This window comes from Leopardus geoffroyi, chromosome D2, assembly GCF_018350155.1.
Source record: "Leopardus geoffroyi isolate Oge1 chromosome D2, O.geoffroyi_Oge1_pat1.0, whole genome shotgun sequence".
Classification (NCBI taxonomy): domain Eukaryota; kingdom Metazoa; phylum Chordata; class Mammalia; order Carnivora; family Felidae; genus Leopardus; species Leopardus geoffroyi.
Window position 1 is genome coordinate 22,183,082 of NC_059334.1, and position 25,204 is coordinate 22,208,285.

Sequence of the window (25,204 nt, forward strand, 5' to 3'; positions counted from 1 at the left end):
TGAGTCTGACAGGAGTGTTGGAGGGCACTCTTGTGCCCTCTGTGCAATTCTCTCAGGTATTGCTGGCAAAGAGGAGGTCATACACATGCTGGAGAAGGGTGTGGTGTGTGGCCTCCCTTGGAAAGCCAGCAAGTCCTCCAGCCAGTGCCTCCCCAAAGAGGGCAGGTGAGTTTTTAAACCTCTGTGGGAGGTGCATCCAAGTTAGTTGCATTTGATGCCCTGTGTCTGGTTTGGTCCATTCGAAGGCAAACAAGGGTTGGCTTGGGGGGCCAAGCAGAGGCAGAAGAAGGCATCCTTTCAGTCTAGGCAGGTAAACCAGCTGGCAGAGCCTGGAATCTAGCTGAGGAGGGTGTATGGGTTCGGGACCACCGAGTGCCAGGCTTGAATTATCAGTACCCTCCTCTTGGCTTTTTGACCGGCAAAAGTGGGGTATTCCAGGGTGAGTGGCATTCAACCAGAATTTGATTGATTTCTTGGATGCCTGCCCTTGCCTCTTGTGGGAGGGGGCATTTCCTTCTGCAGTTGAACCCCTGGGATTAACTCTACAATGATGGGGGCCCAGTGTAGGCAAGTCTGGGGGGGTTGTCCTCGGCCCATACAGTGGGGAAGGTAGTCCTGAATTTGGGCGGCCCACTTCATGCTGTACCATGTGGCCCATGGATTCACATAATCTATTCCTGCTTTAAAGTCCTTTCTCCTTGTAGCAGGTGCATTGATCTCTTGCTAAGGAGGTTTTGGGCTTTCCCCCTTTTGGGGCTGGACCTTCCCCGTCCTTTTGTCTCTCTTGTGCCTTGGGGTCAAATGGAGTGTAAGCCTTGCATAACCTCTCATAATATTCCCTGGGGGATTCCCCTTGGGCTGGGCATATTCATGGGCTTCTTAACACCTGTTCAGATTCCCCAGAGGAGAGCCTCTTGGTACCAGCAGCTGTGGACCAGCATCTGGAGAGCTCCTGTGCCTGGCAGAGGGCACAATCTGGCCACTGGTCCAGGGAGAGAGAGAATCTGCCAAGCCAGGAGGTGGTGGGGAGACCGAAGGTGGTGGAGTATTGGGAACTGGGAGGTTCATACGGTGGGGCAAGATTGGTTCTTCCTCCAGTTCACCGGAGACAATTTGTGGAGGTCAGGACTTATACAGGAACTGATCGGGGTAACCTGGGTCTCTGGAGACAACATGCCAGATGCAGCAGATGGTTGGGACATCCAAGTTTCCCTCTAGGGCCCTCCTACACCAAAAGTGGGCCATTCTAACTCACATAGGGTCCTTAACTTGCCGGGGGTTATCTTAATGCCACAGTCTCCCAAAAACCCCTTTGTTTTGTCCTGACCCCATAATGTTCCCATGAGGTGGAGGAGCAAAGACAGACAGAGGGATAGGGGTGCCCTCTCTAATGAGGAGACCAGTCAGATACCTGTCTGGCCGTGTCCCGAAGGAACTTAGGTGATGCTTAGCCGTGGCAATCTCAGCTTTGTGACTTACGACTTCTGATGCCGCCATAGACTGTATGCCATTTACCATGGAATCACAGACAGGCCCACTCAGACTCCGAGGGTTTTTGGGGACCTTAAGGGTGCCCACCTGTGGAGCCACAGAATTGAACTTGGCACACAAGCCAGACCGAGTTGCACATTCACACTCACATACACACTAGAGGTTATGACATTCCCTCTCACAGAATGTCTACAGATGAGACCACTGAGGTCTCTGGGGAGTGATCAGGTCCCCCTTCCACCACTACAGGTAGGCTGATGGGGCACCATAACAGATTTCCTGTTAGTGAGACCACTGAGGTCTCCGGGGAGTGATCAGGTCCCCCTTCCACTACCAAGGGTGGGCAGGACAGGACAGAATTGGGTCCCAGACCTTACTGATATCCAACGTCAGGCCCAGATCCTCCATTGCCAAGTCTCCTCGAGTCTGGTGGGAATAGCAGAGTGGGGCTGGCTTTAGACAACTGAGCAGGAGACTGCCAAAATTCAGGCAGGGTGCGCCTTCTCCACTGCAATTCCTCATTCCATCACTGCCTCGTTGTTTTCCCAAACCGGTGGCAACAATGAGCCAGCGCAGTTGGGTTTCCTGGTCAGGGAACCAAATGTTATGGAAACTGGTCTGGATCACCCAGCAGAAGAACCAAGTGGCACTTGGAGATCTTGGAAGGAAAGACGTTTATTTTACACTGGTGGGCTCAGAGGAGATCTTTCTCCAGAGATCTGAGCCCTGAATGCAGGCGGGAAGGGTAATTTATAGCGTCATCTTCCGCATTCGCGGCGGCTTTTGCATGCGCCACAAACGGGGCAGGAAGAACCCGGAAGAGGAGTCTCTAAGCTAGGAACTAGAACTTGTTTTAGTCCAATCAGCCATCTTATGGTGCACAACTTTACTTATTTTCCCAACAGTAGTAATTTGGCGCCTGAGGCAAGCAGGGTGGGAACAAGAATCTGGAAGGGAAGTCTTCGGTCAGGGACTGAAATTCCCTTATCAGTCCTGTTGTCCATCATATAACAGATTTTTCCCTAACGCTCCTACACTAAAATAGGAATAACATCAATACTGTCTCATGGCGCTTCCTGTGAGAATTAAATGTGCTTGTGTATATAGCACACATTAGAGTCTGAAAAAGCGCAGCAAACCATTAACAGATGTTTGCTACCATTATTTAGTCCTTACTCATCTGAGAGCAGCTTTTCTTCCACATGTGCTAGCTTTCATACTTCTTCCATCATGGGCTTATGGTTTCGTTGTTTGGCTCTAAGTGCAGTAATACATCATTTCCCCTTAATTTCATCTTGTTGAGAGTGTGACACCCTGAGTCAGATAGCTTTGGTGTCAATGTCAACTCTACCTGCCTCTTCTGGAATTATGAGAATTAATAAAAACAATTGTGGCAAAAGACTAAATCAGTCGTTCTCACCCAGGGGTGATTTTGCCTTCTAGGTGACATCTGGCCGTGTTTGGAGATACTCTTGGGTGTCACAACTGAAGGCTGTTACTAGCACCTAGTGGGTGATCCTACTAAACAGATTACAATGCACAGGGCAGCTCCTCACAATGAAGAATTATCTGGCCCAAAATGTTAACAGCACTGAGGTTGAGAAACCATGCATTAATTTGCAAACATCAGTTGTTACCTGTTCTAGCACCAAACAAACCTGTTGACATAATCTTGAATCTTGACTCTGACCTCTACTATCATAGCTTCTCCTCCCTGCCTTAGATTATGCCTAAATTTGATCAGCATACCATCTATATTGTCATCCAAATTACTAACAAAAATTGAAAGTGTATAAGGGTGGAGTACTCCAGTCAGACTACTGTTGAAGCAGGGTACATGGCGGTTACATATGAGTGTACCAATATGAAATCTGCTAGAGTCCAAGTCTCATCTCCATGATTACTAGCTGTGTGAGTGTGGAAGTTATCCAACTAAGATGTGCTTCCACATCCTCATTTGTAAAATGGAAAGTAATAATATTCCCATATAGTTGCAGTGAGGATTAAATGGTATTAAAGCAGGTAAAGCATTTAGTCTGGTGACTAACCCATAGGAAGTGTTTGTGTTAACCAACTGTTAACATTAATTGAGTGAGTATTCTTTAGGTGTATTTGCTCAAGGAGTACAGGCCCTGCTCTGTACCCCAATACAAACCACACTTTGTCATTTTGTCAACATAGTATTAATACTACTTGTCATATACTTTATTGAAATACTCACATTATGCACATTTTATTAAAAATATTAACCCTAATATTTTTTTTTCTAAAACCACTGCTGTACTTCAGAAATAATTAGGGTTGTGCCTGGGCTCACAGTATCAGCTCTACATGTTTACTCACTGGAAGGTACATTCATTCATGTGAGGGGGCCAGTGGCAGGCCTTCCCAAGATGGCTGCTTTGGCATGAACATTATTTTAAGTTAAAAGCAATCCAAGCTCAGCAGATTCAGAGAAAGTTCTTTGCCTCCCCCTCAATTGCCTTCTTGTACCAGGAAAGGGACTATAAAATTTTTTTTTTTTTAACGTTTTTATTTATTTTTGAGACAGAGGGAGACAGAGCATGAACGGGGGAGGGTCAGAGAGAGAGGGAGACACAGAATCGGAAGCAGGCTCCAGGCTCTGGGCCATCAGCCCAGAGCCCGACGCGGGGCTCGAACTCACGGACCGCGAGATCGTGACCTGGCTGAAGTCGGACGCTTAACCGACTGCGCCACCCAGGCGCCCCAGGAAAGGGACTATAAATGGAGATTCACTTTTACTTAAAAGACTTATCTACATAATAGGGCAACCTTTGTTCTCCAAACATTTCTTCTCACCTTCCTGCTGATGGTCTGTCTCCCTTTTGAATCCTCAGACCCCTACCCTTCTTATTATTCACATAAACTTCATTTTGCTTGTCTTTAGAATTTCCACATCTATGTGGATTCCCCATACATATGCTATTAAATTTGATTTTCTCCTGTTAAACTATCTCATGTCAATTTGATTCTTAGTCCAGCTAGAAGGACCTTGAAGGGAAGAGTAAATTCTTCCTCCCCAACAGCAGAGAGATGAGGAAGATCAAGCATGCTTCCTGTATGCCACTGAAATGATTTTGGATTTTTGTTTGAATGAAATAGGAAGTCATTGGAGGGTTTGAACAAGGTTCCACTGTGGTGGAGAGAAGGTGGATGGGGACATAGATAAAACAAGAATGACCAGGCATTCATAATTAATTGTTGAACAGTGAGTAAGTACAGGGTTTTATTATGCTATTCTCCCTCTTTTATGTTTGTTTAAAACTTTCCATGATAAAAATGAAAGAAACAAAAAAGAGCTCTTTAGCTGCTGTGTTAACAGTAGATGGAAGATGATGAGGTTTTGGAGTGATGGTGGGGTGGTCTGGAGCTGACAGCCAAGAAAGAATTCTTGAAGACATCTTTGGTGCAAAAAGGTGATTTTATTAAAGCATGGAGGCAAGACCCATGGATAGGAAGAGCTGCACTGGGGTTGTGACAGGTAACTCATTATATACCCTCAGGTTGGGAGGGGGTCAGGGATAGAGTAAGTCTCTAAGGAATTTTGGAAGCAAGGTTTCCAGGACCTTAAGGGGCTAGCTGTTGCTAAGGAAGCACCATTTATTACCGTTTAATCAAATTTCAGTCATGAGATCCTTCAGATGTAAATCGGGGCCATAAGCTTGGAGTATGATTGCCGGCATATATCTTTGGGCAGTTGAGATAAAGGAAGTAGACTTATGGGATCCTTGAGGTTGGGATAATGTTAAACCAAGATTCCCTTTTGCCCCTAGTGAAGTATCATTATCCAGGCAGCTGAGCTCCTAAAGGGAGTTTACTCTGCCAGTTTCAAGGACTTGTCAATGGGCTGTAGGCAGTAAGGGAATTTAATTTTTCATTTGCCTTCATTTCCACATTACAATGGCAAGCACTTAAACCCTTTCCTCTGTTCTTAGGTAGCCAGAAGTGTCCAAGAAATATCACAGACATTCCTTCTGGGGAGAGGGTGTGACAGCCTGTATTTTACCCTCAGCTTGCCCTATGCTCCCTCATCAGAAGATAGGCAAGTGGAGAAGAAAAGTGACCAGTTAGAAGACTCCTGCACTTATCCAGGGGACAATTGGGGTGGTTATGGTGAAGGTGTTGAGAAGTGAGTGGGTTCTAAATATATTCTTAAGGGAAAGCAGAAAGAATTGGTTCGTGGATGTGGATATGGAGTGGGAGATAAACAAGACTCAAGAATAACTAAGCAACTGGAAAAGCAGAGTCTTCATTAACTGAGATGGAAAAGAATGAGGGATGCAAGGAAAGAGCAGAAGTTCAGTCGTAGTCTTGGGAGGTTTTAGATGCATATTAAAGTAAGTAGAGATGTCAAGTAAACAGTTGGCTCTAAGAATCCAAACTTTGGGGGAAAGCAATGGTCAGAGATAGGAATTTGGAGCTAGCAATGTATAGAAAGCATTGACAGCCTTGAGCCTACATGAGATCACCAACTGCAATATTCTGTGATTCTTTTGAAAAACAGCTCTTCCTCTTACAAAGCTCAGACACACTCAGGTTGGTTCTCTGAATGTAGAAACAATAGACTATCTGAAAAATGACTCCTCAGAGCTCTGAGTGCACATAGATTAATCACTTTTATGAGAGTTTCCAAGTATCATTTAATAAATTGTATGGTCCTCGTCCACATCAACTGGAGTCCACTTGTTCTGGCCGCATGAAAAGAAGTAATTTTACATCTTGAAGGGTACAATGGAAGATAAATTCAGTCATTCTCTTTTTCAATGTCAGTAATCTCAGCAGTTTTATCAAATATCAATTGTTTAGTTTGTTAATATGCCAGTCAGTCACTCTTCTAATAATCTGCTGATGAAAATGGCCACAATTATTGAAGCCAAAAACCATTTATATGAGGGCTTAAAAGAGTAGGATTGTGCTTCCTCAGTCTGAGCCTGCTAATCAAATGTTCCATGGGGTCTTCTAGATTTTTCCCCCACAGATATTTATAATGTTTTCGAAACAGGTTGATCATTATAATCACCAAAGGTGATTGTTGGGCCCCGCCTTTGGAAACTCTGAGTCAAAATGTCTGGGGTGGAGCACAGGTATTTGTATTTTTAACTAATGCCTGTGTTAGGGAAATATTGCTAAGCAAACAGTTTCAAGAAGCACTTTATTTCTTCTTTCTTTACAAGTGTGCTTCCACGCCCCATTTTCCTGCCCTATTACAAGGCATTTTTTGTGTCTGCTTCCCTTTTGCAGTTAGCAGCAGGGAACCAGAATCTGAGATGAGCTGGAGTGGGTTATAGAAGTATTGAGTTCAAGTTATGAGGATCCTTTTGCCCTGATCCCAAAGTCCCTCTTAATCTGCTCAGTTCATGTAAGGTTAACTTTGTCTTTGAATCTAAACCTTTTAAGTTAGTAGGCTTCTGATGCGGTTTACATTTAAACACTCCCCTAAGAGAAAAAACAGAAAAAAGAAGCTACTTCCTGTCAAATTGAGATCCTGCCACTATGGCACTGGGGAAACCAGAGAGGATGATTTTGATGTTTCAGGAAGAGGAACTGGAGAATAAACAGAATAAAATAATTTTGAGAGTTTGACTTCTCCAAGGGCCTGGGCCAGGTAGTTTTCTCCCTTTAAAGGTAATGAACCCCTTGCATTCTATCTATGGACTTCTTGGGAGTGTCTGTGGACCTCATGCTGGGAATCTCAGCTCTAAATATATTCTCCACAGTAAAGCCAAAAACATAGATAGAGCTTATCACTTCCCTGGAAAAACTCTTCAGTGGCTTCCTGTTGCTCTTAAAGGCCAGGCTCTTTTGACACTGTCCTCCCCAAAAGCTCTCTGTCATGTGTCGCTGGCTCACCCCTCCAACCTCATAACTCTTTCTCTCCACTCCCACCATCTGTAGAGCCACACTGTCTTTCTTTCTCTATTGACCACATGGCCTTTTCCCCTACTCTTCTCTGTACTTGCAATATCTTCCCTCAGTCTTCACTGAGCTGATTTTAACTTCACAGTTTAGTCTCAGATATAATATTGCCATCTTATTTTTGGTATAACATTTATTGCCAGCTAGTATTTTTCCATGTATTCATTTGTTTACTGGTTTATTATAGGTCTTCTCTCACTACAGTGTAACCCATGGGAATAGGAATCTTATCAGATTTATTTAGCAGTGAAACAGTTTCATTTAGAATAGAGTTTCACTCAGAGTGCCCATTCAATAAATTTTTGCTGAATCAATAAATGGATAAGCAAGAGAGAAATTGGCAGGGCTGATAAGGACTAAATTGATGAAGGTGACTATTTTAGGGATGGGGTTGGTGAGATTGGAGGGGAGGAGGAAGAGTCTTACAGGTGTTACCTTATATTCTTTCCCACCATAAAAGGAAAAAAATGATTATGGGTGATTTTAAGTTTCCTCTTTTTTTTAGTCATTTATTTTTTTTAAGTTTATTTATTTATTTTGAGAGAGCCAGAGAGCGTGAGTCAGAAAGGGGCAGAGAGAGAGGGAGATAGAATCCCAAGCAGGCTCTGTGCTGCCAGTGCAGAGCCCAATATGAGGCTTGATTTCACGAAACTGCAAGATCATGACCTGAGCCAAAACCAAGAGTCAGGTGCTTAAACAATTGAGCCTCTCAGGTGCCCCTTTAATCATTTTTTAAAATGTTTATTTATTTTTGAGAGATGGAGAGAGCACAGGAGGTGGGAGAGAGGCAGAGTGAGAAGAGGAACAGAGGATCCGAAGTGGGCTCTGTGCTGATAACCGAGAGCCCAATGTGGGGTATGAACTCATGAACCCTAAGATCATGATCTGAGCTTAACCGACTGAGCCACACAGACGCCCCCTAAATTTTCTAAAATAAACATGTTTTAGTTAGAAATCAGAAGAGTGAAATACAATGTAAACAGTTACTTATCAAGATTTTCATTTTCAGAGAACTCTGACCTTCACATTCCTACATACACACCATTGCTTTTTTTTCTACCAAGGACTTAATCATCTATTTCGGAATAAAGTCACATGTTAGAATATTTTATGAGTAGATCTCAGCCTGAGTTTTCTTGGACATCACTAAGGAAAAGCGTGAGATTTAGATGGTCTCCATGGTAACTAGCTCAGAGTCAAGGCTGATCCTTGAGGATAACAACAGTGGTTGTTTGAGCACTGGAAAATTTCTTGGATTTAACGCAGGTTGGGGAGCACCCTGTGTGTTTAGTTATCTGAACACCTGTCTCAGGAACCTTCTTTAGCCAAAGATTGCCTTACAAATGTGATCTGAATCCAAACTGCAGAAGAGCCTTTTGTGTTGAAGCTGCTTCTTGTCTGTAAGATCTTGCCCTCACTACATAAGTCTCCTCCTATCAGAATCTTACTCATCCTTTGCTCCTCCAATAGAAGTTAACTGTTAGATGAAGTAAAACTTACATCCTATATACCCCTCATTAGCCATATTTCATTCTGCTTTACAAATATGATCCTTACATGTCTATTCATCCTCTAAGTTATTGATGGCAAAGACCAATGCAGACAGAGAAACATTGATAAATGTGGTGGTTAATTTTCTACAACCTGACTGGGCCTCAGGGTACCCAGATATTTGGTTAAACATTGTTCTGGATGTTTCTGTGAGGGTGTTTTTGGATGGGTTTAACATTTGAGTTGGTAGATTGAGTAAAGCAGATTACTCTCCCTAATGTGGTTGGACCTCATCCAATCAGTTGAAGGCCTGAATAGAACAAAAAGGCTGAGTAGGAAAGAACTCCTCCTGCCTGACTGCTTTCAAGCTGGGACATCCTTTTTTTCCTGCCATGACTAAATTTGAACCACTGGGTCTTCCTGGGTTTAAGTCTGCTGACATTTGGACTAGAACTATACCATTAGCTATGCTGGTCCTTCCTAGGCTTCTAGACTCAGACTGGAACTACACTGTCAGCTTTCCTGCGTCTCCAGCTATATATCTCCTGATTAATACAATAAATACAATTCTATCATGTGTCAGGTTCTGGGCTAGACGCTGAGTTCCCCAGCTCTCTAACTGAAAAAAGATGATAGATTAACTTCAATGTGATAAGTGCTATAGTTGAGTTGCATACCTACAAGAGGCTATGAAATCACAGAAGAGGACCTAATCACATAAGGAATTGAGAGCGCTTCACTTAAGAGTTGACATGAGCAACATTGTGAAAAATGACACTCTGTTGAGAAGATTGAGGAAATTGAACTCCTGATACATTCACCAACATGGATGAATTTCCCTCATAATTTTGAGTGGAATTAAAAATCAGACACAAAAGAGGACCTAACCTATGAATACAGATACTATAGGCATCCTTTAAAAAGAAGCCCTTGATGCTGAACTTGGGAGGACAGTATCCAATGTGTCATCATTTTGTGTGGTGTCGGCAGTGATTACCTACTGTATATATAAAACCTGAAGAAGAACATCATTTGTCTTCTCAATATGACAAACTAATTATTTTCTTGATTTGTTCTTCAGGTTAAAACACAATGAACAATTTGAAAAAATACATTTCAGTTGTACAGATATTATTAAAATTTAGTAAAATATTTCATTTATGGATTCAAATTTACCCTTAGCAAAAAAAATTACACTTCATAGTTTACACTGTTTCGTTGTGTTAAATTTTAAACACAAATAAAAGCTCCAAATGGTCACATGGAATTACAGAATTGAAGTAACTTGAGTTCTTATTTATCTTTATTATGACCATTGCTATATTGTATAATATACATACTATATCATTATTATCTTCATTATCTTTACTATAATCACTGCAATATTGTATTATTTGGAATCCACTGTTTCTTTTTTTTTTTAATGTTTATTTATTTATTTTTGAGAGAGAGAGCAAGCATGAGCAGGGAGGGAGTGGAGAGAGAGGAAGAGAGGGAATCCTGAGCAGGCTCAGTGCTGTCAGCATGGGGCCTGAAGCCAGGCTTGATCTCACAAACTGTGAGGTCATGACCTGAGCTGAAATCAAGAGTTGGATGTTTAACCGACTGAGGTGCTGAGGTGCCCCTAGAAACCACTCTTTAAATGTAGGAATATGGGGGTGCCTGTGTGGCTCAGTTAAGTGTCCAACTCCTGATCTAAGCTCAGATCTTGATCACAGGGTCATGAGTTCAAGCCTCTCACTGGGCTCAATACTGGGCATGAAGCCTACTTCTAAAATTTAAAATAAAATAAAATTTAATTTAATTTAATTTAAAAAAAAAGTAGGACTATGTGTTTTCACAGACGTGGAGACAAGAACCACACATGAAGGATGTTTGAATGATTCTCAATTGTTAAGAATTTACTCTCTAAATGAATGCATGTAGCTGGGTCTGTGTGTAGTTGGCTAATTATGGAAGTGAAGTTCTTTGAATTAGCTTTCACATAGAATAAAATGCTTATTACAGAAAAAAGAAAAAAGTAATAAAGGTGTACTAATTTGATACATGTATTACTGAAATTCAACATAGTAGCTGCAGTCATTCAGAGTAGCAGTGCTCAAACTCTCTGGTCTCAGGAAAAAAAAATCCTTTTTGTTCTCAGGGTGTTACTGCATTCTTACAAATTACTGAGTTCTTTGTTTTTGTTTATGTGAGTTATATGTACTGATAGTCACCTTATTAGAAATTAAAACTGAACAAAAATTTAAATATTTTTTAAAATTAAATTTCCATCTTAAAGACACACAATCCACTGCGTATTAACATACACAATATAAATGTATAAAAAGTAATTAATTTTCCGAAACAAAACAAAACAAAATTTAATGGTAAGGAGGGGTCCTTTTACGTTTATGCCGCTGGAGTCTCATATATCCTTCTGCATCTGCTTTGTTGCAATATGTTATTCTAGTTAAAGAATCTGGCCTCACATGATATGTAGTGGGAGAAGAGAGGGTATTTTAATAGCCTATTTAAATAATTGTAGATATTCTTCTTTGATACTACACCAAAACTTGACAAGAAGTAGTTTCTTACAGGTTAGTAACACATAAATGAACTTTTCATACTCTGTTACATTATAGTCTCTTGGCCTGTCTTACCTCTGAATGAATCTTTTTCTTCATGCATGACTTTGTAGCATTAGTCACTGGTGATTTGGGAAATACTATTTCCCTGAATTAATGCAGTTTTTTAAAAATGTTTATACATTTCTTTTTACAATAGCAAAACAATCACATTTGTTAACATTACCACTGATCTCATCAGAAGAGTCTGTATGCTTATGGAAGCTTTCAAACTCACAGTGGCAGATACAGATTTCCAACATTCAGTTTTGGTTTGAAAGCTCAAATTTTAGGTAATGAATGTTTACATTGTTTTCTTTGGTAATGCTAGCCTTACTTTGTTCATTTTTCAGATAATGCCTATTGAATAACCAGGCTTGAATAACTACAGTCTATCAGATACTTTTTAACTCAAAATGGTGTTCCATAGAAGTGGTTAGATTAGCTCACAATTGAAATAATCACAGAAGTACTCTTCCTTGGGACAGCAGAGTGCTTTATATTTCATTTCATTACTCAAAAAATATGGGTGCTCAACTAAGAACAAGCTGAGGGTTGATGGGGGGGGGTGGGAGGGAGGGGAGAGTGGGTGATGGGTATTGAGGAGGGCACCTTTTGGGATGAGCACTGAGTGTTGTATGGAAACCAATTTGACAATTAATTTCATATTAAAAAAAGAAAAAATATAAACAATAACAACAACAACAAATATGGGTGCTCAATGGTTGACATTTACTGTTTCATTAGGGATATTCTTAAGTAAAACTAGGTTATTTAACTGTGAGTGTCTAGTGGTGAAGAATACAATGTGTACTAGTGTGATTTGTGCACTTGCCTTGCTGAGGAGCAAGCAATTTTACTCATCATTGTTTCTGGACCATCAGTACACATAGTCAACATAATGAGAAGGCAAATAATGATTTATATTATTATGAAAATATTTTTACTCCATGGACTGTCTGAAAGGATCTCAGGTTACTTTATGTCTATGTATCACACTTCAAGTTTAGAACTTACACCAATAAATGATGTTTTTCCTACGTATTTTATTATGACATTGTTTACAATTTCCAGGCCATGTTACTATGGTACATACTGACTTTTAGTTACTTTTATTATTGCTTGCACATTCTTCACAGATAATACAATGCTTTATTGTCTGCTCCCAGGGTATACTTTCCTACTGCCCTGCCCTTGGTACACCACTGGATGTTTCATATGTATCTAGAGTAAAACCTTGGTTTGCAAGCACAATTCATTCTGGAAACTTGCTTGTAATCCAAAGCACTCGTATATCAAAGCAAATTTCAAGAACCATTGGCTCAGTTGTGATCATGTTGTTTCATGCCACTACTTGTATTGCAAGACATCTCTCGTTTATCAAATTAAAATTTATTAGAAACGTTTGCTTGTCTTGTGGAACACTCGCAGAACAAGTTACTTGTAATCCAAGGTTTTTACTTGTATATACGTATGTGTGTGTGCACTTTTTTTTTTTTAAAGAATTGAGTTCTTTATTAATGTATTTATTACAAATACTTTCTCCTGGTCAGTGGTTTGTCTTTCCCTTCTCTTAGGGATATCTTTTGACAAACAGAGATCTTTCTTTTTTTTTTTAAATAAACTTTGATTTTAGAATAGCTTTAGATTTACTAAAAAGTTGCAGAGATGATACAGGGAGTTACTGTCTATCTATCACCCAGTTTCCTCTAAGGTTAATATCTTATATTACCATTGCACATTTATCACAACTAGTAAACCTACATTAACACACTACAATGAAGTAAACTCCAGATTTTCTTTGAATTTCACTCATTTTTCTCATATGTAATTAATATATAACATATAGCACTAATGACGTGTTTTGGTTTCAGAATTTGGTTTGGGATACCACACTGCATTTAATTATCTTGTCTTCTAATATTCCCTATTCCGTGACATTTTCTTAGTCTCTCCATGTTGGGATGACTTTTGACAGTTTTGAGGAGTACTATTCTGATATTTCATAGAATGTCCCTCAATTTGAGATTGTCTGATGTTTTGGTCATGGTTAGATGGGAGTTACAGGTTTAATGGGGAAACCCACAAAGGTAAAGTGCCTTTCTCATCTAGCTACTAGGAGCACATTAGATCAACATGACTTACCACTGGTGAGGTTAACCTTGATCACAGGGCAAGGTAGCATTTGCCAGGTTAAAATTGCTCAACATAATGGTGTGTTTATTCTTTTGTAGTACAGTCAGTTCTTGCTTTATATATTTTGGATCTGTCATGTTAGATGCATTTGGTATTGAGATTATGATCTTCCCAATTAATTGAAACTTTTGTTATTACACAGTAACTATTTCTGGCAATCTTTAAAAATTTTAAATATATATGTTTGCTATTAATGAAGGTACACTGGTTTTCATTACAGTTGTTCCCCCCCCCTGTATATATTTTCTTTCTTTTCTTTTTTTAAAGTTTGTTTAAACTTGAGGCATAATTGGCATATAACATATTAATTTCAGATGTACAACATAATGATTTGCTATTTGTATATATTGTGAAATGACCACTACAAAAATTCTAGTTAACATCCACCACTATGAATAGTTATATATTTTTTCTTGAGATGAGAAGTTTTACTCTATTAGTAACTTTATGCAATACAGATGATTAGGTAGAGTCACCATACTGTGCATGACAGCCCCATGAGTTATTTATTTTATAATTGGAAGTTTGTACCTTTTGACCTCTTCACCCATTTCATCCTCCTCCAACACTGCCCTCCAGCAACCTTCAGTCTATTCTCTGAATCCATGAGCTTTTTTAAAAATTTATTTTTTTTAATATAGATTCCACGTTTAGTGAGATCATATGGTATTTGTCTTTCTCTGTCTCTACTTCACTTAGCACGATGACCTCAAGATCCATCCATGCTGTCACAGATGGCAAGATGCCATTCTTTTTAATGGCTAAATAATATTCAGCTGAATATGTAATCATAATGTCTTGTTTTCTGAGTTTATTTATTTATCTTTTTGAGAGAGAGAGTGAGAGAGCAAGAGAACAGGTGTGCACAAGCAGGGGAGTGGCAGAAAGAGAGGGAGAGAATATCAAGCAGGCTCCAAGCTATCAGTGCAGAGCCTGACACAGGGCTCAAACCCATGAACTGTGAGATCATGACCCCAGTTGAAACCAAGAGTCAGACACTCAACAGACTGAGCCACCCAGGTGCCTCTACAATCACAATTTCTTTATCCATTCATCTACTTATGGACACTTAGGTTGTTGCCATATCTTGGCTATTGTAAATAATGCTGCAGTTAACCTGCAGTCGCAATATCTTTTTGAGTTAATGTTTTTGTTTTTTTCAGATAAATCCCCAGAAGTCGCATTGCTGAATCACATGGTAGGCCAATTTTTTATATTTTGGGGAAGCTTCACACTGTTTTCCATAGTGGCTGTATTGCCACCAACAGTGCACAAGAATTCCCTTTTCTCTGAATTTTCACCATCCCTTGTTATTTCTTGTCTTTTAGATTTAGAAATATTTAATTTCAGTGAAGTCTAATTTAACAATCTTTTATAATATATGCTTTTATGCCTATTCCAAGATTACATTCCTGGCATAAATTACCCTTGATCATAAAATATTACCTTTTTTATATGAAGGAGAAAACCCATATAATCATTTCAATAGATACAGGGAACAAAGTTGATAAAATTTAACAATTCTTCATGAACTCTTAGTAATTTAGGAGTAAAAGGAAACTCCAAGGTCATGCAATGGATTTAATCTATTCTCTCCTCTTTTCTACTCTGTGCGAGAGGTTTTGTTTGTTTGTTTTTGTAATATTGGTTTTTTTTTTCCCTTAAATGTTCAGAAGAATTCACCACTGAAGCTATTTTGACTTAAACTTTTCTTTGTGGAACAGTTTTTGTTTTTGTTTTTTTAATTTTTTTTAATGTTTTTATTTATTTTTGAGACAGAGAGAGACAGAGCATGAGCAGGGGAGGGGCAGAGAGAGAGGGAGACACAGAATCGGAAGCAGGCTCCAGGCTCTGAGCTGTCAGCACAGAGCCCAACGTGGGGCTCGAACTCAGACTGTGAGATCATGACCTGAGCTGAAGTTGGACGCTTAACCTACTGAGCCACCCAGGCACCCCCGAAACAGTTTTAATTAAAGATGCAATTTCATTGATACTTAATTTCATTCAGATTTTTATTTTTTCTTTATTGGTTTTCGTAAGTTGTGTTTTTCAAAGCATTTGTCCATTTCAACTACATTTTTCACAGCTTTATTGAAATGTAATTAACATGCCATTAAACCCTGCCATTTGAAATGTAAAATTCAATTTTTTTTTAGTATATTCTCAAAGTTGTGCAACTATCACCACAACCTAATTTTAGAACATTTCCATCCTCCAAACAGAAACTTCATGCCCATTCGCAATCATTCCCATTCCCATCCCCAGGGCTAGGCAATCACTAATTTGCTTTCTGTCTCCATAGATTTAACTTTTCAAGACATTTCATATAAATGGAACCTTATAATATGTGGTGTTTTATGTCTTGCTTCTTTCAGTTAGTATATGTTTTTATAAAACTTAATTCTTTAATGTTTGTTTTTTGAGAGTGAAAAAGAGTACACATGCACATGGGGGAGGGGCAGAGAGAGGGGAGAGAGAGAATCCCAAGCAGGCTCCATGCTGTCAGCGCAGACCTGGAGCTCATCTCACAAACTGTGAGATCATGACCTGGGCCGAAATGAAGAGTCAGACACTTAATTGACTGAGCCACCTGGCAACCCTAAAACTTAATTTTTTAAGTTCATGTGTATTGTGGCATGTGTCAGTGCTTTGTTTCTTTTTTGTTTTATTTTTAAAATAAATTTTTGGAAGATGGCGGCGTAGGAGGACGCTGGGCTCACCACGCGTCCTGCTGATCACTTAGATTCCACCTACACCTGCCTAAATAACCCAGAAAACCGCCAGAGGATTAGCAGAACGGAGTCGCCGGAGCCAAGCGCAGGAGAGGCCCACAGAAGAGGGTCGGAAGGGCGGCGAGGCGGTGCGCGCTCCACGGACTGGCGGGAGGGAGCCGGGGCCGAGGGGCGGCTCGCCAGCCAAGCAGAGCCCCCGAGTCTGGCCGGCAAAAGCGGAGGGGCCTGACGGACTGTGTTCCGACAGCAAGTGCGACTTAGCGTCTGGGAGGTCATAAATTAGCTCTGCTCGGAAAGCGGGAAGGCTGGAGGACAAAGGGAGGGAGAGCTGCTGAGCCCCTGGACGACAGAGCTCAGTTTGGCGGGGAACAAAGGCGCTCGCCAGCGCCATCTCCCCCGCCCATCCCCCATCCAAAATCCCAAAGAGAACCAGTTCCTGCCAGGGAACTTCCTCGCTCCGCGCAAACACCCAACTCTGTGCTTCTGCGGAGGAGCCAAACCTCCGGCAGCGGATCTGACTCCCTCCCGCTGCTACAGGGCCCCTCCTGAAGTGGATCACCTAAGGAGAAGCGAGCTAAGCCTGCCCCTCCTGCCCCTGTGCACCTTGCCTACCCACCCCAGCTAATACGCCAGATCCCCAGCATCACAAGCCTGGCAGTGTGCAAGTAGCCCAGACGGGCCACGCCACCCCACAGTGAATCCCGCCCCTAGGAGAGGGGAAGAGAAGGCACACACCAGTCTGACTGTGGCCCCAGCGGTGGGCCGGGGGCAGACATCAGGTCTGACTGCAACTCCGCCCACCAACTCCAGTTATACACCACAGCACAGGGGAAGTGCCCTGCAGGTCCTCACCACGCCAGGGACTATCCAAAATGACCAAGCAGAAGAATTCCCCTCAGAAGAATCTCCAGGAAATAACAATAGCTAATGAGCTGATCAAAAAGGATTTAAATAATATAACAGAAAGTGAATTTAGAATAATAGTCATAAAATTAATCGCTGGGCTTGAAAACAGTATAGAGGACAGCAGAGAATCTCTTGCTACAGAGATCAAGGGACTAAGGAACAGTCCCGAGGAGCTGAAAAACGCTTTAAATGAAATGCAAAACAAAACGGAAACCACCACAGCTCGGATTGAAGAGGCAGAGGAGAGAATAGGTGAACTAGAAGATAAAGTTATGGAAAAAGAGGAAGCTGAGAAAAAGAGAGATAAAAAAATCCAGGAGTATGAGGGGAAAATTAGAGAACTAAGTGATACACTAAAAAGAAATAATATACGCATAATTGGTATCCCAGAGGAGGAAGAGAGAGGGAAAGGTGCTGAAGGGGTACTTGAAGAAATAATAGCTGAGAACTTCCCTGAACTGGGGAAGGAAAAAGGCATTGAAATCCAAGAGGCACAGAGAACTCCCTTCAGACGGAACTTGAATCGATCTTCTGCACGACATATCATAGTGAAACTGGCAAAATACAAGGATAAAGAGAAAATTCTGAAAGCAGCAAGGGGTAAACGTGCCCTCACATATAAAGGGAGACCTATAAGACTCGTGACTGACCTCTCTTTTGAAACTTGGCAGGCCAGAAAGAATTGGCACGAGATTTTCAGTGTGCTAGACAGAAAAAATATGCAGCCGAGAATCCTTTATCCAGCAAGTCTGTCATTTAGAATAGAAGGAGAGATAAAGGTCTTCCCAAACAAACAAAAACTGAAGGAATTTGTCACCACTAAACCAGCCCTACAAGAGATCCTAAGGGGGACCCTGTGAGACAAAGTACCAGAGACAACACTACAAGCATAAAACATACAGACATCACAATGACTCTAAACCCGTATCTTTCTATAATAACACTGAATGTAAATGGATTAAATGCGCCAACCAAAAGACATAGGGTATTAGAATGGATAAAAAAACAAGACTCATTTTAGACCTGAGGACATCTTTAGATTGAGAGTGAGGGGATGGAGAACTATTTATCATGCTACTGGAAGCCAAAAGAAAGCTGGAGTAGCCATACTTATATCAGACAAACTAGACTTTAAATTAAAGTCTGTAACAAGAGATGAAGAAGGACATTATATAATAGTTACAGGGTCTATTCATCAGGAAGAGCTAACAATTATAAATGTCTATGCTCCGAATACTGGAGCCACCCAATATATAAAACAACTACTCTTAAACATAAGCAACCTTATTGATAAGAATGTGGTAATTGCAGGGGAATTTAACACCCCACTTACAGAAATGGATAGATCATCTAGACACACGGTCAATAAAGAAACAAGGGCCCTGAATGAGACATTGGATCAGATGGACTTGACAGATATATTTAGGACTCTGCATCCCAAAGCAACAGAATATACTTTCTTCTCCAGTGCACATGGAACATTCTCCAAGATAGAGAATGGGTCACAAAACATAAACTGGGTCACAAAACAGCCCTTCATAAGTATACAAGAATTTACATTATACCATGCATACTTTCAGACCACAATGCTATGAAGCTTGAAATCAACCACAGAAAAAAGTCTGGAAAACCTCCAAAAGCATGGAGGTTAAAGAACACCCTACTAACGAATGAGTGGGTCAACCAGGCAATTAGAGAAGAAATTAAAAAATATATGGAAACAAACGAAAATGAAAATACAACAATCCAAACGCTTTGGGACGCAACGAAGGCAGTCCTGAGAGGAAAATACATTGCAATCCAGGCCTATCTCAAGAAACAAGAAAAATCCCAAATACAAAATCTAACAGCACACCTAAAGGAAATAGAAGCAGAACAGCAAAGACACCCCAAACCCAGCAGAAGAAGAGAAATAATAAAGATCAGAGCAGAAATAAACAATATAGAGTCTAAAAAAACTGTAGAGCAGATCAACGAAACCAAGAGTTGGTTTTTTGAAAAAATAAACAAAATTGACAAACCTCTAGCCAGGCTTCTCAAAAAGAAAAGGGAGATGACCCAAATAGATAAAATCATGAATGAAAATGGAATTATTACAACCAATCCCTCAGAGATACAAACAATTATCAGGGAATACTATGAAAAATTATATGGCAACAAACTGGACAACCTGGAAGAAGTGGACAAATTCCTGAACACCCACACTCTTCCAAAACTCAATCAGGAGGAAATAGAAAGCTTGAACAGACCCATAACCAGCGAAGAAATTGAATCGGTTATCAAAAATCTCCCAACAAATACGAGTCCAGGACCAGATGGCTTCCCAGGGGAGTTCTACCAGACGTTTAAAGCAGAGATAATACCTATCCTTCTCAAGCTATTCCAAGAAATAGAAAGGGAAGGAAAACTTCCAGACTCATTCTATGAAGCCAGTATTACTTTGATTCCTAAACCAGACAGAGACCCAGTAAAAAAAGAGAACGACAGGCCAATATCCCTGATGAATATGGATGCAAAAATTCTCAATAAGATACTAGCAAATCGAATTCAACAGCATATAAAAAGAATTATTCACCATGATCAAGTGGGATTCATTCCTGGGATGCAGGGCTGGTTCAACATTCGCAAATCAATCAACGTGATACATCACATTAACAAAAAAAAAGAGAAGAACCATATGATCCTATCAATCGATGCAGAAAAGGCCTTTGACAAAATCCAGCACCCTTTCTTAATAAAAACCCTTGAGAAAGTCGGGATAGAAGGAACATACTTAAAGATCATAAAAGCCATTTATGAAAAGCCCACAGCTAACATCATCCTCAATGGGGAAAAACTGAGAGCTTTTTCCCTGAGATCAGGAACACGACAGGGATGCCCACTCTCACCGCTGTTGTTTAACATAGTGCTGGAAGTTCTAGCATCAGCAATCAGACAACAAAAGGAAATCAAAGGCATCAAAATTGGCAAAGATGAAATCAAGCTTTCGCTTTTTGCAGATGACATGATATTATACATGGAAAATCCAATAGACTCTACCAAAAGTCTGCTAGAATTGATCCATGAATTCAGCAAAGTTGCAGGATACAAAATCAATGTACAGAAATCAGTTGCATTCTTAAACACTAACAATGAAGCAACAGAAAGACAAATAAAGAAACTGATCCCATTCACAATTGCACCAAGAAGCATAAAATACCTAGGAATAAATCTAACCAAAGATGTAAAGGATCTGTATGCTGAAAACTATAGAAAGCTTATGAAGGTAATTGAAGAAGATATAAAGAAATGGAAAGACATTCCATGCTCATGGATTGGAAAAATAAATATTGTCAAAATGTCAATACTACCCAAAGCTATCTACACATTCAATGCAATCCCAATCAAAATTGCACCAGCATTCTTTTCGAAACTAGAACAAGCAATCCTAAAATTCATATGGAACCACAAAAGGCCCCGAATAGCCAAAGGAATTTTGAAGAAGAAGACCAAAGCAGGAGGCATCACAATCCCAGACTTTAGCCTCTACTACAAAGCTGTCATCATCAAGACAGCATGGTATTGGCACAAAAACAGACACATAGACCAATGGAATACAATAGAAACCCCAGAACTAGACCCACAAACGTATGGCCAACTCATCTTTGACAAAGCAGGAGAGAACATCCAATGGAAAAAAGACAGCCTCTTTACCAAATGGTGCTGGGAGAACTGGACAGCAACATGCAGAAGGTTGAAACTAGACCACTTTCTCACACCATTCACAAAAATAAACTCAAAATGGATAAAGGACCTGAATGTGAGACAGGAAACCATCAAAACCTTACAGGAGAAAGCAGGAAAAGACCTCTCTGACCTCAGCCGTAGCAATCTCTTACTCGACACATCCCCAAAGGCAAGGGAATTAAAAGCAAAAGTGAACTACTGGGACCTTATGAAGATAAAAAGCTTCTGCACAGCAAAGGAAACAACCAACAAAACTAAAAGGCAACCAACGGAATGGGATAAGATATTTGCAAATGACATATCGGACAAAGGGCTAGTATCCAAAATCTATAAAGAGCTCACCAAACTCCACACCTGAAAAACAAATAACCCAGTGAAGAAATGGGCAGAAAACATGAATAGACACTTTTCTAAAGAAGACATCCGGATGGCCAACAGGCACATGAAAAGATGCTCAACGTCGCTCCTCATCAGGGAAATACAAATCAAAACCACACTCAGGTATCACCTCACGCCAGTCAGAGTGGCCAAAATGAACAAATCAGGAGACTATAGATGCTGGAGAGGATGTGGAGAAACGAGAACCCTCTTGCACTGTTGGTGGGAATGCAAATTGGTGCAGCCGCTCTGGAAAGCAGTGTGGAGGTTCCTCAGAAAATTAAAAATAGACCTACCCTATGACCCAGCAATAGCACTGCTAGGAATTTATCCAAGGGATACAGGAGTACTGATGCATAGGGGCACTTGTACCCCAATGTTCATAGCAGCACTCTCAACAATAGCCAAATTATGGAAAGAGCCTAAATGTCCATCAATTGATGAATGGATAAAGAAATTGTGGTTTATATACACAATGGAATACTACGTGGCAATGAGAAAAAATGAAATATGGCCTTTTGTAGAAACGTGGATGGAACTGGAGAGTGTGATGCTAAGTGAAATAAGCCATACAGAGAAAGACAGATACCATATGGTTTCACTCTTATGTGGATCCTGAGAAACGTAACAGGAACCCATGGGGGAGGGGGAGGAAAAAAAAAAAAGAAAAAAAAAAAAAAAAAGAGGTTAGAGTGGGAGAGAGCCAAAGCATAAGAGACTGTTAAAAATTGAGAACAAACTGAGGGTTGATGGGGGGTGGGAGGGAGGAGAGGGTCGGTGATGGGTATTGAGGAGGGCACCTTTTGGGATGAGCACTGGGTGTTGTATGGAAACCAATTTGACAATAAATTTCATATAATAAAAAAAATAAATAAATAAAAATAAAATAAATTTTTATTGAAAAGTACAACCTACATATGGAAAAAGTGCACATACTTGAAAAAAAGTTTTTTAACATTTTATTTATTTTTGAGAGACAGAGAGAGACAGACGGTGAGCAGGGGAGGGACAAAGAGAGAGGGAGACACAGAATCTGAAGCAGGCTCTAGGCTCTGAACTGTCAGCATAGAGCCTGATGCGGGGCTTGAACCCATGAACCATGAGATCATGACCTGAGCCAAGTCAGACACTTAACCAACTGAGCTACCCAGATGCCCCAAAAAGTGCACATATTTTAACACAACAGAATTTTTACAGTAAACACTTCCATGAAACCACCACCAGACACATCAAGAAATAGAACATTGCTGGGACCACAGCACCTCTTCATGTCTCATTCCCAACTTTGTCTTTTCCTTATAAGAAACCAATATCTTTGGTAATACCATAGATTAGTTTAGCCAGTTTTTGAACATAGTAAAAATGGAATCATGTAGAATGCATTATTCTGTATCTCCTCTTAACAATATATATTTTTAATTGTTTTCAATGTTTATTTATTTATTTATTTATTTTTGAGAGAGAGAGAGAGAGAGAGACAGAGCATGAGTGGGAGAGGAGCAGAGAGAGAGGGAGACACAGAATCTGAAGCAGGCTCCAGACTCTGAACTGTCAGCATAGAGCCCAATGCAGGGCTCGAACTTGTGAACTGTGAGATCATGACCTGGGCCAAAGCTAGCTGCTCAACCGACTGAGACACCCAGGTGCTTTAACAATATGTATTTTTTTTTTTTTTACGTTTATTTATTTTTGAGACAGAGCATGAACAGGGGAGGGGCAGAGAGAGAGGGAGACACAGAATCAGAAACAGGCTCCAGGCTCTGAGCCATCAGCCCAGAGCCTGACGCGGGGCTCGAACTCACGGACCGCGAGATCGTGACCTGGCTGAAGTCAGACGCTTAACCGACTGCGCCACCCAGGCGCCCCAACAATATGTATTTTTAAAAGTGTAATTTTTTAAGAGCAGTTTCACAACATAATTGAGAGGAAGACAGAGATTTCCCGTATATCTCCTGCCCCGGCACATGCATAACTTCCTCATTGTCAACATTTCTCCCCAGAGTGGTTCGTTACCAATCAAGGATGAACCTACACTGACAGCTAATCACCCAAAGTCCATAGTTTACCTTGGAGCTCACTTTTGATGTGGTACATTCTATGGGTTTGTATAAATGTATAATGACATATATCCATCATTATAATACCATCAGAGTGTTTTCATTGACCTAAAAATCTACTTTTTTTCTTACTGCTGAATGTTATTACACTGTATAGATATATACCACATTTTGTTTATTCACTAGTTGATGGACATTTGGGTTGTTTCCACTTTTTGGCTATTATGAATAATGCTGTTAGGAACAAATTTAAGTACAAGTCTCAGCACAGACATTCATTTCTCTTGTGTTGATTCCTAGGAATGGAATTACTGAGTTGCATGGAAACTCTGTGTTTAACATTTTGAAAAACTTTTTTCAAAAGTGACTTATACCATTTTTTTTTTACCATATATATTAGGGTACCAATATATGAGGGTTCCAGTTTTTCAACATTTTTGCCCACACTTATTTTCTGAGTTTTAATTTTTTCCAAATTATAGTTATCTTAGTGTCTGTGAAGTATTATCTCATTGTGGTTTTGATTTGCATTTTCTTAATGACTAATGATGTTGAGCATCTTTTTTTAAAAACTCTTTTTTGTTTTTAATTTGAGAGAGAGAGTGTGTGTGTGTAAGTGGGGAAGACGGGCAGGGAGAAGAGAGGATCTTAAGCAGGCTCCACACTCAGTGCAGAGTCTCATGTGGGGCTGGATCCCACAACCCTGGGATCACAGCCTGAGCCAAAATCAGGAGTTTGAGCCACCCAGGCACCCCCATGTTTTGAGTTTATTAACTATTTGCATGGCTTCTTTAGAGAAACATCTACTGAAATCTGTTGCCTATTTTCTTTTTTTAATTTCTGAAAGTGTATTTATTTGATCTCATTTGGTTGTGTGTGGCAGAAACCACCTCTACCTATCTTAGGCGAAAGAATCAAATTTATTTTGAGGATAGTGTTGGGAGAGATATTCATGGTATGCAAGGGCAGCAATATAATGAAACACAGGGAAGACTGGACATAAACCCTGGTGTGTAGGACACCCCAGCAATTCTCTACTCATTGTTTCTCTCTCCTCAGTTGCTTCATTGTCATCTGTCACGGAATCTGTCTTTTCATTCTCAGGCCACATGGCAGGACACAGTTATTGCTAATTATTCTTAGGTTCCTCTCTCTTCATTTTTTTTTTTCTTTTCTTTTGTTTATTTTTACTTTTTTAATAGATGGTGTAATTTTTTTTTGTAATTTTTTTTTGCTTATTTATTTTTGAGAGAGGGAGACAGAGCACAAGTGGGGCAGGGACAGAGAGAGAGGGAGACACAGAATCTGAAGCAGGCTCCAGGCTCTGAGCTGTCAGCACAGAGCCCGATGAGGCACTCAAACCCATGGGCTGCAAGATCAAGAGATCAAGACATGAGCTGAAGTCAGATGCTTAACCGACTGAGCCAGGCGGTCACTCCACACCCTCTTCATTTTAAAAGACCAATCAGATATCTCTTAGTCATATTCTAATTTTTTTAGGGAAGAGATTCTAATTGTCCCAACTTGGGTTATTTAGCCACCTCTAGGTGAAACAGCTGTGGCCAAGAGGGTGATAACCCACATGATAATCATGTAGATCCAGAGCAGATGTCGGCAACTATGGCCTTCTGGCACCTGACCTTTTTTGTGTGTGCACTTGCTGAGCAGAGAATGGTTTTTGCAT

General features: G+C 40.4%; 1 long non-coding RNA gene across 1 annotated transcript; it reads right to left on the reverse strand.

Annotated features, from left to right (window-relative positions):
* Positions 1-5,010: 5,010 nt before the first annotated feature.
* On the reverse strand, positions 5,011-24,791 carry LOC123577486. The gene is made up of 3 exons (XR_006701872.1): positions 24,781-24,791; positions 16,684-16,686; positions 5,011-5,147 (listed from the first exon to the last, which is right to left on the reverse strand). It is a non-coding gene; the product is annotated as an uncharacterized LOC123577486 (long non-coding RNA).
* Between the last annotated feature and the right edge of the window lie 413 nt (positions 24,792-25,204).